The following is a 13,591-nucleotide window of genomic DNA, read 5'->3' on the forward strand; positions in this document are numbered from 1 at the left end:
ATTAACTTATTCTGAAAGAATTTGGGGCGACACAACATAAAACCAAACTCATCCAGCGGATTTAATCGATATCCACGCGTTTTTAAGTCCCTGCGAGCATAACAGCGCAAATATCGTAAATGAGGTGACTTTTAAAATCCCAGAGGGAAAACTCCCATACACATCGTTATGCAATGCAAAATGCAAAATACAAAATTTTACACTCACGCATAAAAAATAAACTACTCATATGAATAATTAAATGAAAAAGTTGTTACAAAAATAGTTACAACGATGTTTCGTTCAACTTGCAACGCTGATAGCAAAGCACAGCTCTGCCGTGTCCCATAGTTGTTGCAAAGTTACAAAAAAAAAGGCAAATTGCAGTTCTATGCATATGAAAAATGAATTTGTGACAAAGATTTTTCAGTCCAAAAGTGATATACAGTATAACGTCCAAGCTTATATTTATCGCAAAATTGTATTCAGCTGAGCATGGAAGACGGTAATGCGGTTAGTGTAAATTTCATAAAGTGCGTCCGAAGGGTGCACGATACTGTAAACTCCGCAACGGCTTATATCGAATTTTCCTATCTCAACGGCAACCTGTCTCGTCATATAACGCGGTTCGCTTTCTTTATGTTGAGCGCGGATCTTAAGTTTTGTGGAATATGCATCTTTCTCTTTCAAGCTATTTGTAGCTGTGCATAGAATTACTTACATTTGTATGCTTCTCAGTACACATTTCCCGTTATACCTCTTTATAGAGTTGAACGTAGGCATATTATGTTTATAGCATGCGTATAAACGGTAGTATGTTAAGAGTAAAAGCAATCATAAAATCAATTCTATTTATGATAATGGAATAAATAGAAAATAATACGAATTTGATTTTATGCGTCATTACTTTTAACAAATTATTGGATATACACGGTTATATTGAGCGAGTGTCACAAATATACACTCGATTCTCTTTACAAAATATCGCTGCGCACGCATAAATCTGTTGTAATAGCGACCGCATCTTGGAGCCGCACACTGGAATTAATTAATGAATTCTACCGTGATAATAAATCGCGTATTAATAAAATGATGCATTTGTACCGCAGCGTTTTGCACACGGATAATTTTAACAATATTAGCCGCGATATAATTATCACTTTATCGTGCATTATTGTTGTACGAAAATAACTTTACGAACTTCCATTATGCGCACTCGATAAAAGCCGTCCATTATAATCTATCGTATTTATTTACGCTGCATTTATTACTATGAAAATTGAAAAAAAAATTGTGTATTTTATTTTTTTTTTTAATTTATAATAAAATTACTTTATTATACGATTTTAATTTGATGTGATACTGATCAACTTTTTACACAATATTCGTCAAAAATATTTTTCGACTGTTATATCATGCATTTGACCGAGAAGCGTTGTAAAAGTAATTGGATTCAATTAACGGCAATCATACAATGCCAATTTAATTGTCCGGGAAATATCGCATCAATGGCCGATGGCTCACAGATGCAAACGGATCACACAGCTAAACATGTCGAATGATAAAGATTAGTATTTATAATCCTCTTAGCCATCGAGTGTGTATTTTCATATAAAGTTTAAACTCAACGCCATGCCATCAGCGATACTACCTTTTTTTGGACGCTGTAGATATTTCACGTGCCTATAACGCCATGAATTTTTAAAACGATATTTCGCCGAGCCATGCACGACGGCCGACAGCGTACACAAATACATCGATATTGCGCGAAACTCGTCGCGTTGCAATTTGGACCGGACAGCAGAGAAGTTCGGCAACCGCTGGACGTAAAGCGTTTAATCGCGAGATATCAATGCCGGCAAATTGACCGATAAATTATTGTTGCCGTATCGCTGATCTGCTCGCGCCCCTTTCTATGCGTGCAACCGCAGAGTTCTCGATTTTTTTTTATTGTCATATCGCGGCTCAAACTTTTTTCGTTCTAGGTAGAGCGTAAAACTGACAGGGCAGTGTTTACTTTTATTTTTTGTATTGTCGTACTTTTACTAATCGTGTGACCTACGCAAAATGAAATCAGCTCGGTGAAGTACAATGAGACGCGATAAGGCACGTTTAAGCGTTTTCGTTAACAGTCTGAGAGATTAATAACGCAAGAATGCTATCATATTATCGTAATATTGATTCATTTTTAACGACCTACTATATATTCAACGCGATTAGTAAAATGGAAATATGCTAATGCAACACACGCGTTAAAACTTCCGTTATTTAAATCAATAAAGAATAATTTGCATCTTTAAAAATTCAAAATTTCTCAATCTTTTTTTTAATATAAATAACTCTTAAAGCAAAGCAAAAAATGATGAAAAATTCAATTTTATAAAATTTAATAACAATTATTGACAGAAATGATTGAAATTTTATTAATAAAATGCTACTAAAATAATTATAGTCAAATTACCGTATTTATTTCTCTAAATTTTCCTTTTTTTATTTTTTATTTTGCATTGCCTTTTAGCTATTTTACATTTGTCTAACTGTGTAAAAATGTTAGAATGAAAAAGCGAATAAGCGACAGAAAATATCATGCAATAAATTTTAATATTGATTCATAATATTCCGTGATAATGAATTAATATTCCATCATATTTTATTTTTTATTTGTTTTCTCATTTTAACATGGTTACGAAGTCAGACAATTCTAAAATAGTAAGAGAATAACAAAACTGTAAAAATGAAAAGAAAAATTAAATAGAAAAATATCGATGTTTGACTATAATTAAATTATGTATATATGTATTATCACAATTGTGTTCATATTTAATGATAAACAAATAATAATGACCGCACGAGTGTGTCGTATTGTAATTATTGTGCATTATTATGTTTATTATTTCATAATCATTTAATAAAGATTTCAACTTGAATAGTGGATTTATTTTCGATTGACATCAGCATACAACAAAATATATGTATTGTTGTACCCTATTAAGAATCTTTCTGCAAAATATATTATATTTAAAGGCTCTTGAATTTTACGATATCCCAATAAATTTCGTATCTAAAACCATATTTTGACAATTTCTTCTTTTGCAAAAATATTAAACAATAAAGTCAAGTGAAAAAATATACTAAAAATATATTAAATATATTCACAAAATTTACATCTTCCAAATTTTAATTTTTAGATTTATCTTCTTATAAGTTTCTATAAATACGTTTCTATAAATTTTTCTACATATATGTATAATTTATATTTTAAAGAATTTATAATTTAATTTTAGAATAATAAGTTTTATACGTGACATGTGCAATGTTTTGATGTAAAAATTTGAAATATTTCATTGTAAACATAAAAAAAAAAAAAAAATTTTGTATTTTACGATTTGTTTGTGAAAATAAAAATTGCAGACAAGAACATTATCAACGTACGGTTTTAGTAATTACATAATGAAATTAGTGAATGAAAAAGCATGGATAATACAGTATTTTATGTATAATTACATAAATATAATAAATAAATTCACTCACCGGTCGTTGTGCCCTAGCTGAATACGCTCTCACAGCTGTATCTAGAAAAATGAAAACATATTTTAATTAATTACAAACATTAAATATTTAATGATTTGCATTTTGGTTAAAATATAACTTTAATCATAACCACATGCAATAAATTGCGTGAATAATTATTTAAAAAAACTGCAATGAATAAAATGAATTTAATAAATGTTTTAATAAATATTGCAATAAATATCTTTAAATATTTTAATAATTTCTATATGATAAATAGAAATTTTTTACTCACTAGTTAGGGCATTGAAGTTTGCTTCATCCGCTGCGGATTCCGCCTGAAATTGCTCTGCATCAACTTCTTCGAAGAATCGTTGAACACTGGTGTAACACTCACACTCACACTTATGTAGTTACACTCATACTATCGAATAAAGGCAAACTGCCCTGCAAACACAGAACATTGCAGAAACATTGTGGCAATGTTGCAACATTGCAGCAATATTATTGCAATATTGTAACATTGCCGCAATGTTACTGCAATGTTCTGTGTTTGCTGGGTGTATACTTTATTTTTAAAAATCACAGATTTACGTCGTGAATTTACTATGGTACACGAAACATAAATGCGAGAAATGTATTTTCTGCTGCAACGCGGCTACAATAATCAATTATTATCATCTTACACATTCGATTGTTTTTTTGACACTGTATACGTGTTCGGGGTAAGTAAGATAAATTACGATCGTGTTTGAAGATTATGCAAAGAAACTGAATTTTCAACATTTTTACATCCAATGAAAATAATTGTTCTCAAGCAAACATAAGGATTATTTTTGCACATTTATAGCTTTTGATTCTATTCTCACCGGATTCATAGTGGATTCGTATTGGATTCGCGTCGAATACATGCAGCATACGCAGCATACGCAGCATACGCACTAAATTCGACCGATGAAACGTTAATCGCGAACACCTGTGACAACAACAATACGTTTCGATAATCGCCCGTCACTTTAATCGACACTACCGACAAAGATTCGTACTTATTTTGCGTTTTTAACGGATAAAATATACAATCAATAACGAAACTTCACATTTTTTGTGTTCTGCGAACTGTCCGAGATTACAATAGCGGCCGAAAGGTGGTGTACGTAATCAGGATTGCCACCCTAGAATTTATCGATATTCAATGTCGATTTGTTCTAGATCGACTTTATCGATTCTACGTCACTATTTTACTATCATCTTACCAGCCGCTACTTTCACTCAGCGTCGACACGAAGAGATCAGGACAAATTTTTTGCAATCAATCACGTATTTTATTCGTATTAAATGTGCATATTGAATGCGAATTTGTGTCGGGAGTGCCGATTAAAGTAACGGACAATTGTGATATGTATTATTTACGAAAGTGTTTGTGATAGGTGTTTCGTCAATTGTCTGGCGGCCGTGGATTTAAACAGATTACAATCGCAGTATATGAGTATATGAATGTTGATGTTGTCATGTACATGAAATATTTCTTACACTCGTTCAAGAGAATCAAAGCGCGGTGTACTTTTCATTAAATGTGACATGTTATATGTTGAAAATTCAGAATTGAGTCAGATAAAACGTAATTATTGTTGCAGGTATATTCGTATTTAACAAATTGTACGATACCGTTAGGACAATCATTGTCTCGCTCACTCCAAGTGTGTGTACAATATCGAGGCATTGAATGTGTACAATATAATACTTTAATCAACATTTCCGACAAAGATTCGTACTTATTTTGCGCATTTAATCGGTAAAATATATGATTAATAACGGAGCTTTATATTCTTTGTGCATATGTGATCCGTCCGAGACTGTAATAACAGTCGAAAGGTGGCGCACGTAATCGCGATTGTCACCCTAGAATTTATCGATAATCGATGTCAATCCGCTCTAGATATCTATCGACTCTACGTTGACTATCTTTCATCATCTTCTTAGCCGCCATTTTCTTTCAAGGTCGACACGGAAAGATCGGACAAATTTTTTGCAATCAATTACGTATATTATTCGTATTAAATGTGCATATCGAGCGCGAATTTGTATCGGGAGTGCCGATTAAAGTAACGGGCGTTTGTGGAATGTATTATTTACCGGAAGTGTTCGTAATGAATGGCGTTTCGTCAATTGTCTGGTTGCCGCGGGTTTAAACAGGTTACGATCGTAGTGAGTATATGCATTTTGATGTCATGTAAGATTTCTTACACTCGCTCAAGAGAATCAAAGCGCGGTGTATCTTTCATTAAATGTGACATGTATGTTGAAAATTCAGAATTGAGTCAGATGAAACGTAATTATTGTTGCAGGTATATTCGTATTTAACGTATTTGTGCGATACCGCTAGGATAATCATCGTCTGTCCCGCTCACTCTGAGTGCGTGTATAATACCGAGTCAAGCATTGAACGGGTATAATATAACACTTTAATCGATACTTCTGACAAATATTCATACTTATCTCGCGCATTTAATCGGTAAAATATATAATAACGGAGCTTTATATTCTTCGTGCATATGGGAATCCATCCAAGACTGTAAGACCTTTTGCACATAGGACGCGGTAACTCTTGCGCGGCAAAAACCAACGCGGTAGCCAATCAGTTCTTTGCTCTTATGGAAGACTTGTAAGTTTAAAGTTAATTGGCTACCACCGTCGTCTTTTGCCGCGCGTCAAACGTTGTCGCTCCTGTCTGCAAGAGCCTTAATAGCAGTCGAAAGATGGCGCACATAATCGCGATTGCCATTCTAGAATTTATCAATAATCGATGTCGATCCGCTCTAGATATCGACTGTACGTTGACTATCTTCCATTACCTTCCTAGCCGCCATTTTCTTTCAAGGGGTCAACACAGAAAAATCTGAACAAATTTTTCGCAATTAATTACGTATTTTATTCGTATTAAATGTGCATATTGAGCGCGATTTTGTATCAGGAGTGCCGATTAAAGTAACGGGCGATTGTGGAATGTATTATTTGCCGGGAGTGTTCGTAATGAATGCCGTTTCGTCCATTGTCTGGTTGCCGCGGGTTTAAACAGGTTACGATCACAGTAAGTATATGCATTTTGATGTTATGTAAGATTTCTTACACTTGCTTAAGAAAATCGAAGCATAGTGTACTTTTAGATGTGACATGTTGAATGTTGAAAATTCAGAATTGAGTCAGATAATTGTAATTATTGTTACAGGTATATTCGTGTTTAACGATTGGCGCGGTATTACCAGAACAACCATCGTTTGTCTCGCTCACTTTAAATGCGTGTATAGTACCGAGTCGACCACTGAATATGTGTAACATAATTATCCGTTACAATTGTATGCGTGGACGCGGTACAAAGTCTATTTCGGGTACGGACGTTTCGGAACGTAAATATATAGTTTTCGCGGAAGTGAAGTGCGCGCGTTAATTTTTTTGCTAGTGTGTTGTGTAGTTTTTTTTTGTAAGTGTGAATTTATGGTTTTTGCCATGAAGCTGATGTTTTGAAGAGCTGATATGGAGCGGAATCCGAAGCGGTTGAAGCAAACTACATATAATACCCTGGCTGGTAAGAGCAATTATTTATTTATTAATTACATATGTATGTAATTGTGATAAAACACACATTACAATTTGCATTTAATAAATATTTATTAAGATTTTTGAAAATGTTTACTGGAATATTTATTAAAACATTTATTACAAATTTTAAATAATTATTTACGCATTTTATAGTATGTAATTATGTTTTAATTTAAATGAAAATAATTAAGTAATGCACAATAATTTAGATAAAATGTATGATAATTTATAACTAATTGAAATATTTATAAATTTTTCCAGGTGCATCTGTGAGAGCATACTTAGTTAGGGTACAACGACCGGTAAGTGAAATCATACATTATTTCATATTATTTTATGGAATTTAATATAATTTCAATGTATATACATTTTCTACTATAACTATTGTTGATGTTAGTCGAAAATAAAACGATTATATAAATTGAAATTTCTATTAAAAGATTATAAAATAGCGAACTTAATGTATCATGTTAATTATGATGCGACGTACAAAGTTATCATTATTCAATCATTATTTAGATATGTATAACTGATTTACATATTTATTTCTAGTCTTTTCAATTTTTCTTTGCTTTTTATTTTTACTTTTGCTGTTGCGTTGTTTTTCCATTACTTCTGATTTGTTTGACTTCGTGAACCATTGAATGAGAAAGCGAGAAAAACAAAAGATATGCAATGCTGTTGATCCGTAGAGATCATGTTTCTTTATTTGATGTTATCCGTCAATATCAAAATTTGTTTTACAATATATTTTGTTGCTTATTTGATTTCTTTAACGTCGTGTAGTTAAGCAAATATGAAGTAACAGAAAGATACATGATAAAGATAAACAAGGAAATCAGAAGAAAGAAATCAAAAGTTTGACTATACAAATTGTGAAATTTTTATTACATACTATATAGTTTTTTATACCGTGTTTTCCATTATAAAAAATATAAAAATGTAGAATTTATTTTATAATTTTAATAATTATTCAATTTAACTCATGTTTTACTTTTTTTCTGTGTATAAAAATGACAAAAAAATTATAATCATATACTACACTAAATTTAAATATTTTATAAGAAATTTTAAATATTTGTTAAGCAATAAATGTATGGATGCGGTTTATTTTTGACAATATTTGCTAATCGGTAAATACATTTGCTGCAAGCGGTTAATAAGGCGTCACTCTCTCATGAGAATTATTTAAAAATTCAATAACCGAACACCTGGTTAATATTTCATCGACTAAAGGCGCGACGCTTCTCATGCATTAACACCGACGTTAGTGCCATTTCGCGCTTGCCATACATTACCATCAACGAATATTATCATTATATTTGCATCAACTTTGATGCTGTAATCTATTATGAAACTCAAGCTCAAAAGATTCAAAGACAAGTTTAGAAAACACAAAAACAAAAGAAAAGTCTTTTTAGAGTTGTTATTGCAAAATTACAAATGTCACATAGAAACAATTCCTTTTATCCAACGATAAATATTTCCTTTAATGTGAAATAACTTGAATTTTCTCTTCCAAATATCTGGTATTTTCTATTAGAATAGCACTTTTACAATAGAAATATTTCTGACAAAACTCAAAAATGCTAAACAAATTATGCGAAAGATTGAATTATCTAATAATATTTATTAGCTGAGCGATCATTTTGTATTTTGCATTTAATCCAACAAGAAATAAATTGAGAACTTTTTGCGGACTTTTGTGCAATACATTTACAGGATCAATTTCGCTGTAAATATAGAAAGTCTCGTGACCCATCATCGCGTACTATATTTAATTTTGCTTGAAATTTGTCTGCCACTGACGCCTGTTTGAATAGCTTTCTGCGGTTTCGCATTTGCGCTTTCAGTTTTACTGGAGACGACGGATCTCTGCAGTCAACGATAACAACCTCGGTCGTAATCGCGAAAAGCCGCACGCTCCCATGAATATTTCGAACGACAAATCTGTTAGATTCTGCCGTAACGAGAACATATCTGAGTTTCGTGATAATCACCGAAAATCCAATGGTCGAAACGAAACGCGCCTCGCAGCAATACGCTTATACGAATTGTCCCGAAATTGGCGACGCGAAGTGCGAGATCATTTCGGCAAAATATAACGATTGCAGCGCGACAGCCACTTTGGCGAAACACATTGCATATAACGCACGACTTAGCATGACTCGTTAGTGCTTCGAAGAGCAATAAGCATAGTTATTAACAATAAATATTGCAAATATCAGATTATTAAACAAAATAATCAGTAAAATAATCTATTTGTCATATGTTAAGAGCGTAGATATTTATTTTTACTTAATCTGCGAAAATCTACACGCGAATAAACACTAAAATGGCTCATTATTTATTGCAAGTTTCTGTTACAGGAATTTAGGTCAGGCTAAAAAATTATTCATTTGTGTATGAAAGATTTCAAATGTAGTAATTTTTGAATATGAATATTAAATGATGCTCATTCACGTTGGAAAATAATTGTTTCGTGAGCGAACCGCTCGGTTCGTTTGCTTATCATAACCATTATCAGAAATAAAAGTGAGCACTCTCCGCGTCGTTCGAATTTCTTATCGGCTCGAGATAATAGATCCTATTTTCCGTTGCAAATTAGACATGAGCACTGGTATAATCCTCTCCGGCGTCCTAAGCCGTTATTACATATTAAAAACGGGTCGCGGGCCCACGCTATATCGTGTTCGTCTTATCGCGCTAATTCGTGAATCGACCCCTTCTCAGCCTAATTGCAAGAAACGCAGCCCGCACGAACGCGCACGAGCTTAATGCCCGATGCTCGCGCGCGCGCGTACACGTCGTTAGGACCCCCGCTGTCCCTCGCGTCTCTCTTTCCGCGCCGCCGCCTCTTCTAATATAATACATATTTACGGCGTACTTGTACGTGATGTGCTTTATGAAATCCTAGGATTTCACAGTGTCAGACTAAATGTGCTTTAGTGCGGTGAGATACGAGTGCGAAGGCTTAGGGCCGAACACCGGCCCTAAAACGATGTCGGATGGTGTACCGGTAACAGCCGGACGGCGGTAACGATAGAGCACCGCAACGGAAAAGGACGTTAAAATGAATAGTTCGCGAATATCGTTTGGAGGCAGACTCCCCCCGTCGCTTTACGAGACTCGGTTCGAAAGTACTGACGCTGTTTCAATTCCAGCCGTTCGCGCGCGCGTATAAACACGATTGATTTCTACGACGCCAGCCAGCCAGCCAGCCTGCCCGCATCGCGTAACGAGTCCGACTTTTCAGCGTGTTTCTGCAAAATTGGCCGACGCGATCGTAACTCAAAGTAACGCCGCGCGTTAGTCTCGGCGACGTGTTGGACGTGATCGATATTTGAACATCGACCGCATCTAATCAACGTTCGTGGGATGTTTAGTCACGAGCGCTGCTTACACTTGTAGTTACTTAAACTTTTCCTCACTTTGCTCGTAATTATGCGCGATTGATATCAGATGTCGAGGAAGACGGAGCGATAACGAAGATGTAGTACTTCTTGGCTTTATCGTGTAATATGCATATTTGTTTCATTCTTTTCATCTGCCCTGCTATTAACTTACGAAAGTTCCTCTCTGCAGAATTTCCTAATCGAAAGAAATCTTAACAATTTATCGATAAATAATGTCTTATTTGATTTATTCCGTGAAAATTGTCTTTATATAAATAACGAAATCACATCGCGGGAATATTTAAAAGAGACTGGAATGGACTTTCGAAACTTAATGCTCCATCTAAATGCTGATTCTTTCAAAGGTTCATTATTTGTAGTAATTGTGTGCTTAAATTGTACTTAGAGGCAGGTTGAAAGATATCTAACCTTCGGGATAGTAACTGCCTGCGCATTTGTTACTTTATTTTATGTAGTCTACAATGAGATAGAGTGCGAAGGAAGACGCTAGTTTCATGGAGACTAATCACTTTACCAACAAATTTGCTCGCTTCCCAACTTGCTGTTCCAAAATAGCACTTGTTCCACAAAGCGATTGCAGAATGCGTACATGTAGCGATAAAGCAAACGTTGTAAGTAGATTTGTAATACAGTATTACACGGAATTACTCGGAAAATGTAGAGAAATGCACGCGAGATAAAAAAAGCGAAACATATTTCGAATACACGTAATAACACAAAGCAAATGCATATCCTTTAATAGATTTTGTCGGGATAAATTGCGAGAAAGAAATTAAATATATACTTTTTGAAGTATATAAAAAATATCACATCATGAGGATCGATGGGCGCATATATGCCAATTCTAAGACACTAATCAAATGGCTTCTTTAAAAAGAGTGTACACTTTACATAGCTTTTCACGAGCGAGGAGCGGCGTCGCATTTGCAAACACTCCGCTCGGAGTCTCTCCTAAATAAACGATTCCAATCGAACAGTCGGCATTGTCGTTTAAAAGTCCTCAGCAAATATCGCGGCGAATACAGTGACGCATGAATGTGAGTACTATCGCGTAATAGCGACGTAATCATCGACTGGAAAGCACTCCACCTTCGTTTTTCTTATCTAACATTTGCAAAAATTGACCTGTTAAAGTTAAATACATTACCAGCATAAAGTAAACTTACTGTGAAAAGCATTGCGAAGAAAGTGTTCTAATCTAGAACATGTTATTAAATAAACATAAACGTTACACTAAACTGTTATTTTTTTATTTAAAATTATTTTTACATGTTTCAATGCTATTTGATACATTTGAAATTTATTAAATTGTTTTAGGCATTTTTGGCTCAGTGTAATGTGTGTCAAAATTTAGACCTGAGTTTCTAAATAAGTATCTTTCTCTACTTTATAAAATAGAACGGCGTGATCTATTTGATAGATATATAGTGCTTCAGTCGCAAGCGTGTACGTGTCTCCCTTACGCGACATGTCTACAGGGACTTCCTACATTCGCGACCCTCGAACAAGATCGCCGATGTTCTTTCGTACAAAGCGCACGAGTTCGCTCATCGAGATCCGTTCACCCGGTGTTCCCATCTCGTTTCGTACTACCCTTATTCTCCCCCGACGTCCTGCGAGTATCTTTTCCATTCGCGATATATAGGACCCCTGATACATATATGTATCAAGCACAGGAATAAATCAAGAGGCATAAAACGCGTGTGCCCGAACGCGATCGAACGGCCTCATTCGAGGAACGAGGGTAGCCCGGCCAATGCTCAACCTTGCAAGCTGCAGTCGTTACACGCGACCCGGGATCGCGCCTGCAACTAGCGAGGCTCGTTATAAGCTCCGCTTTAGCCTTAGCACAGTTTTCAACCTTTATTTAGTCTTAAAATCGTCACGTCGCGCGTCTCTTTGAAACTATAGTCGGCCGTCCGCGCCGCAGTGATATCCTTGACCTTATCTACAACCGTCAACTTGTAAGCTCGCGTCTTTCCGGGCGCCGCAGAACGCACGACACGAACGCTCCTTGATTTATCGTGCGGGAAATATTGGCCGCTTCGCGCTAGCCGACAACGCGGAAATGTGTAATACATTGGGAAGGAACAGCCGTTCGTTTTCCCCGGGGCAAACGGTGTAAAGCACTGGCGAATACCGATAGGCCGGCAATGATGCATTGGGGAAACAATGCGTATTTATATGACAGTAATAGTGATTTATTCAATGACGCGTCCGGAGCCGTTTGTGTTTGCGCGTGTTTTACTACGTGCTGCTGTGATCTCGCCGTATTCTTCGCCGCATAGCGTAGACTAGCGCATTTTTATGCTTACGTGTTTACATTCGTGGTTGTAAGGTAATAAAAGCACGACGCAAGTGAAGTGTACTACTTTCGTGGCACTCGCACTCTCCTAAGACTGATCGATACGTCGGAGGCCGTGACACCGTCGCGAAGTGCCTCTTTTTCTCTTGGCAGGGTCATGCAGAGAATATGTCAACGAGTATACACCAATAAACGTGAGCGAAAATGCAATGATATTTTGGTGAGCGATACTTTTAAACCGTAGCTCATCGATCAGTTTATCGAAAGCTTAATTTTGTAATATGAAAAGTTACTTCTTATTAATTGAGCAAAAAAGTTTAAATGTAGAGAAAATAAATTTAGGTTAACGACACGATGTCAAATTAAATAAGCTTTGCTCAATTACTTATTAGCTTTTACTGGATCTGAAACTGACGCGTGGCATTTTCTAAGCAAAATTTAATCAGCCTTAATAAATTAGTAACAATCGATTAAGTTTCGCAGAATGCAAATTTTCTTTTGAATATTTATTATTATTTGATTTATTCAAATTGCCTGATTTAGTTGTATTATATGGCTCAAATAGATCAGAATAATTAACGTGTTATTAGAGCATAATTATATGTAATGTAAATATATTCTACACCTAATAATAAATTTAATACTAATAAATTTAGACTGAGTTTATATCGGAAGTCATAGAAATAGTGTTGGGGTTAAATAGCTCGTATCCGTCTAACGTATTGCAGAGCATATGAAGTGTGAAGTATTAATCGAATTTTGGAACTTGGTGAGGTTAGGTCTT

At 35.0% G+C, this 13,591-nt stretch overlaps 1 protein-coding gene across 5 annotated transcripts in view; it reads left to right on the top strand.

Moving 5' to 3' along the window:
• LOC105672535 (protein artichoke-like) overlaps positions 1-13,591 on the top strand; it is a 386,355-nt gene that overhangs the window by 250,659 nt on the left and 122,105 nt on the right. The window contains exons 1-3 of one of the 5 annotated variants that reach the window (XM_067353617.1): positions 6,151-6,577; positions 6,716-7,072; positions 7,348-7,388. The exons of 3 other annotated variants lie outside the window; for them this stretch is intronic. The gene's annotated coding sequence lies outside the window, so the exon portion shown is untranslated. Of the gene's footprint in view, positions 1-6,150; positions 6,578-6,715; positions 7,073-7,347; positions 7,389-13,591 lie in introns of those variants that run through there. One more of the 5 variants, XM_067353618.1, reaches the window with a different exon arrangement.

This window comes from Linepithema humile, chromosome 4, assembly GCF_040581485.1.
Source record: "Linepithema humile isolate Giens D197 chromosome 4, Lhum_UNIL_v1.0, whole genome shotgun sequence".
In the NCBI taxonomy this organism is placed as follows: domain Eukaryota; kingdom Metazoa; phylum Arthropoda; class Insecta; order Hymenoptera; family Formicidae; genus Linepithema; species Linepithema humile.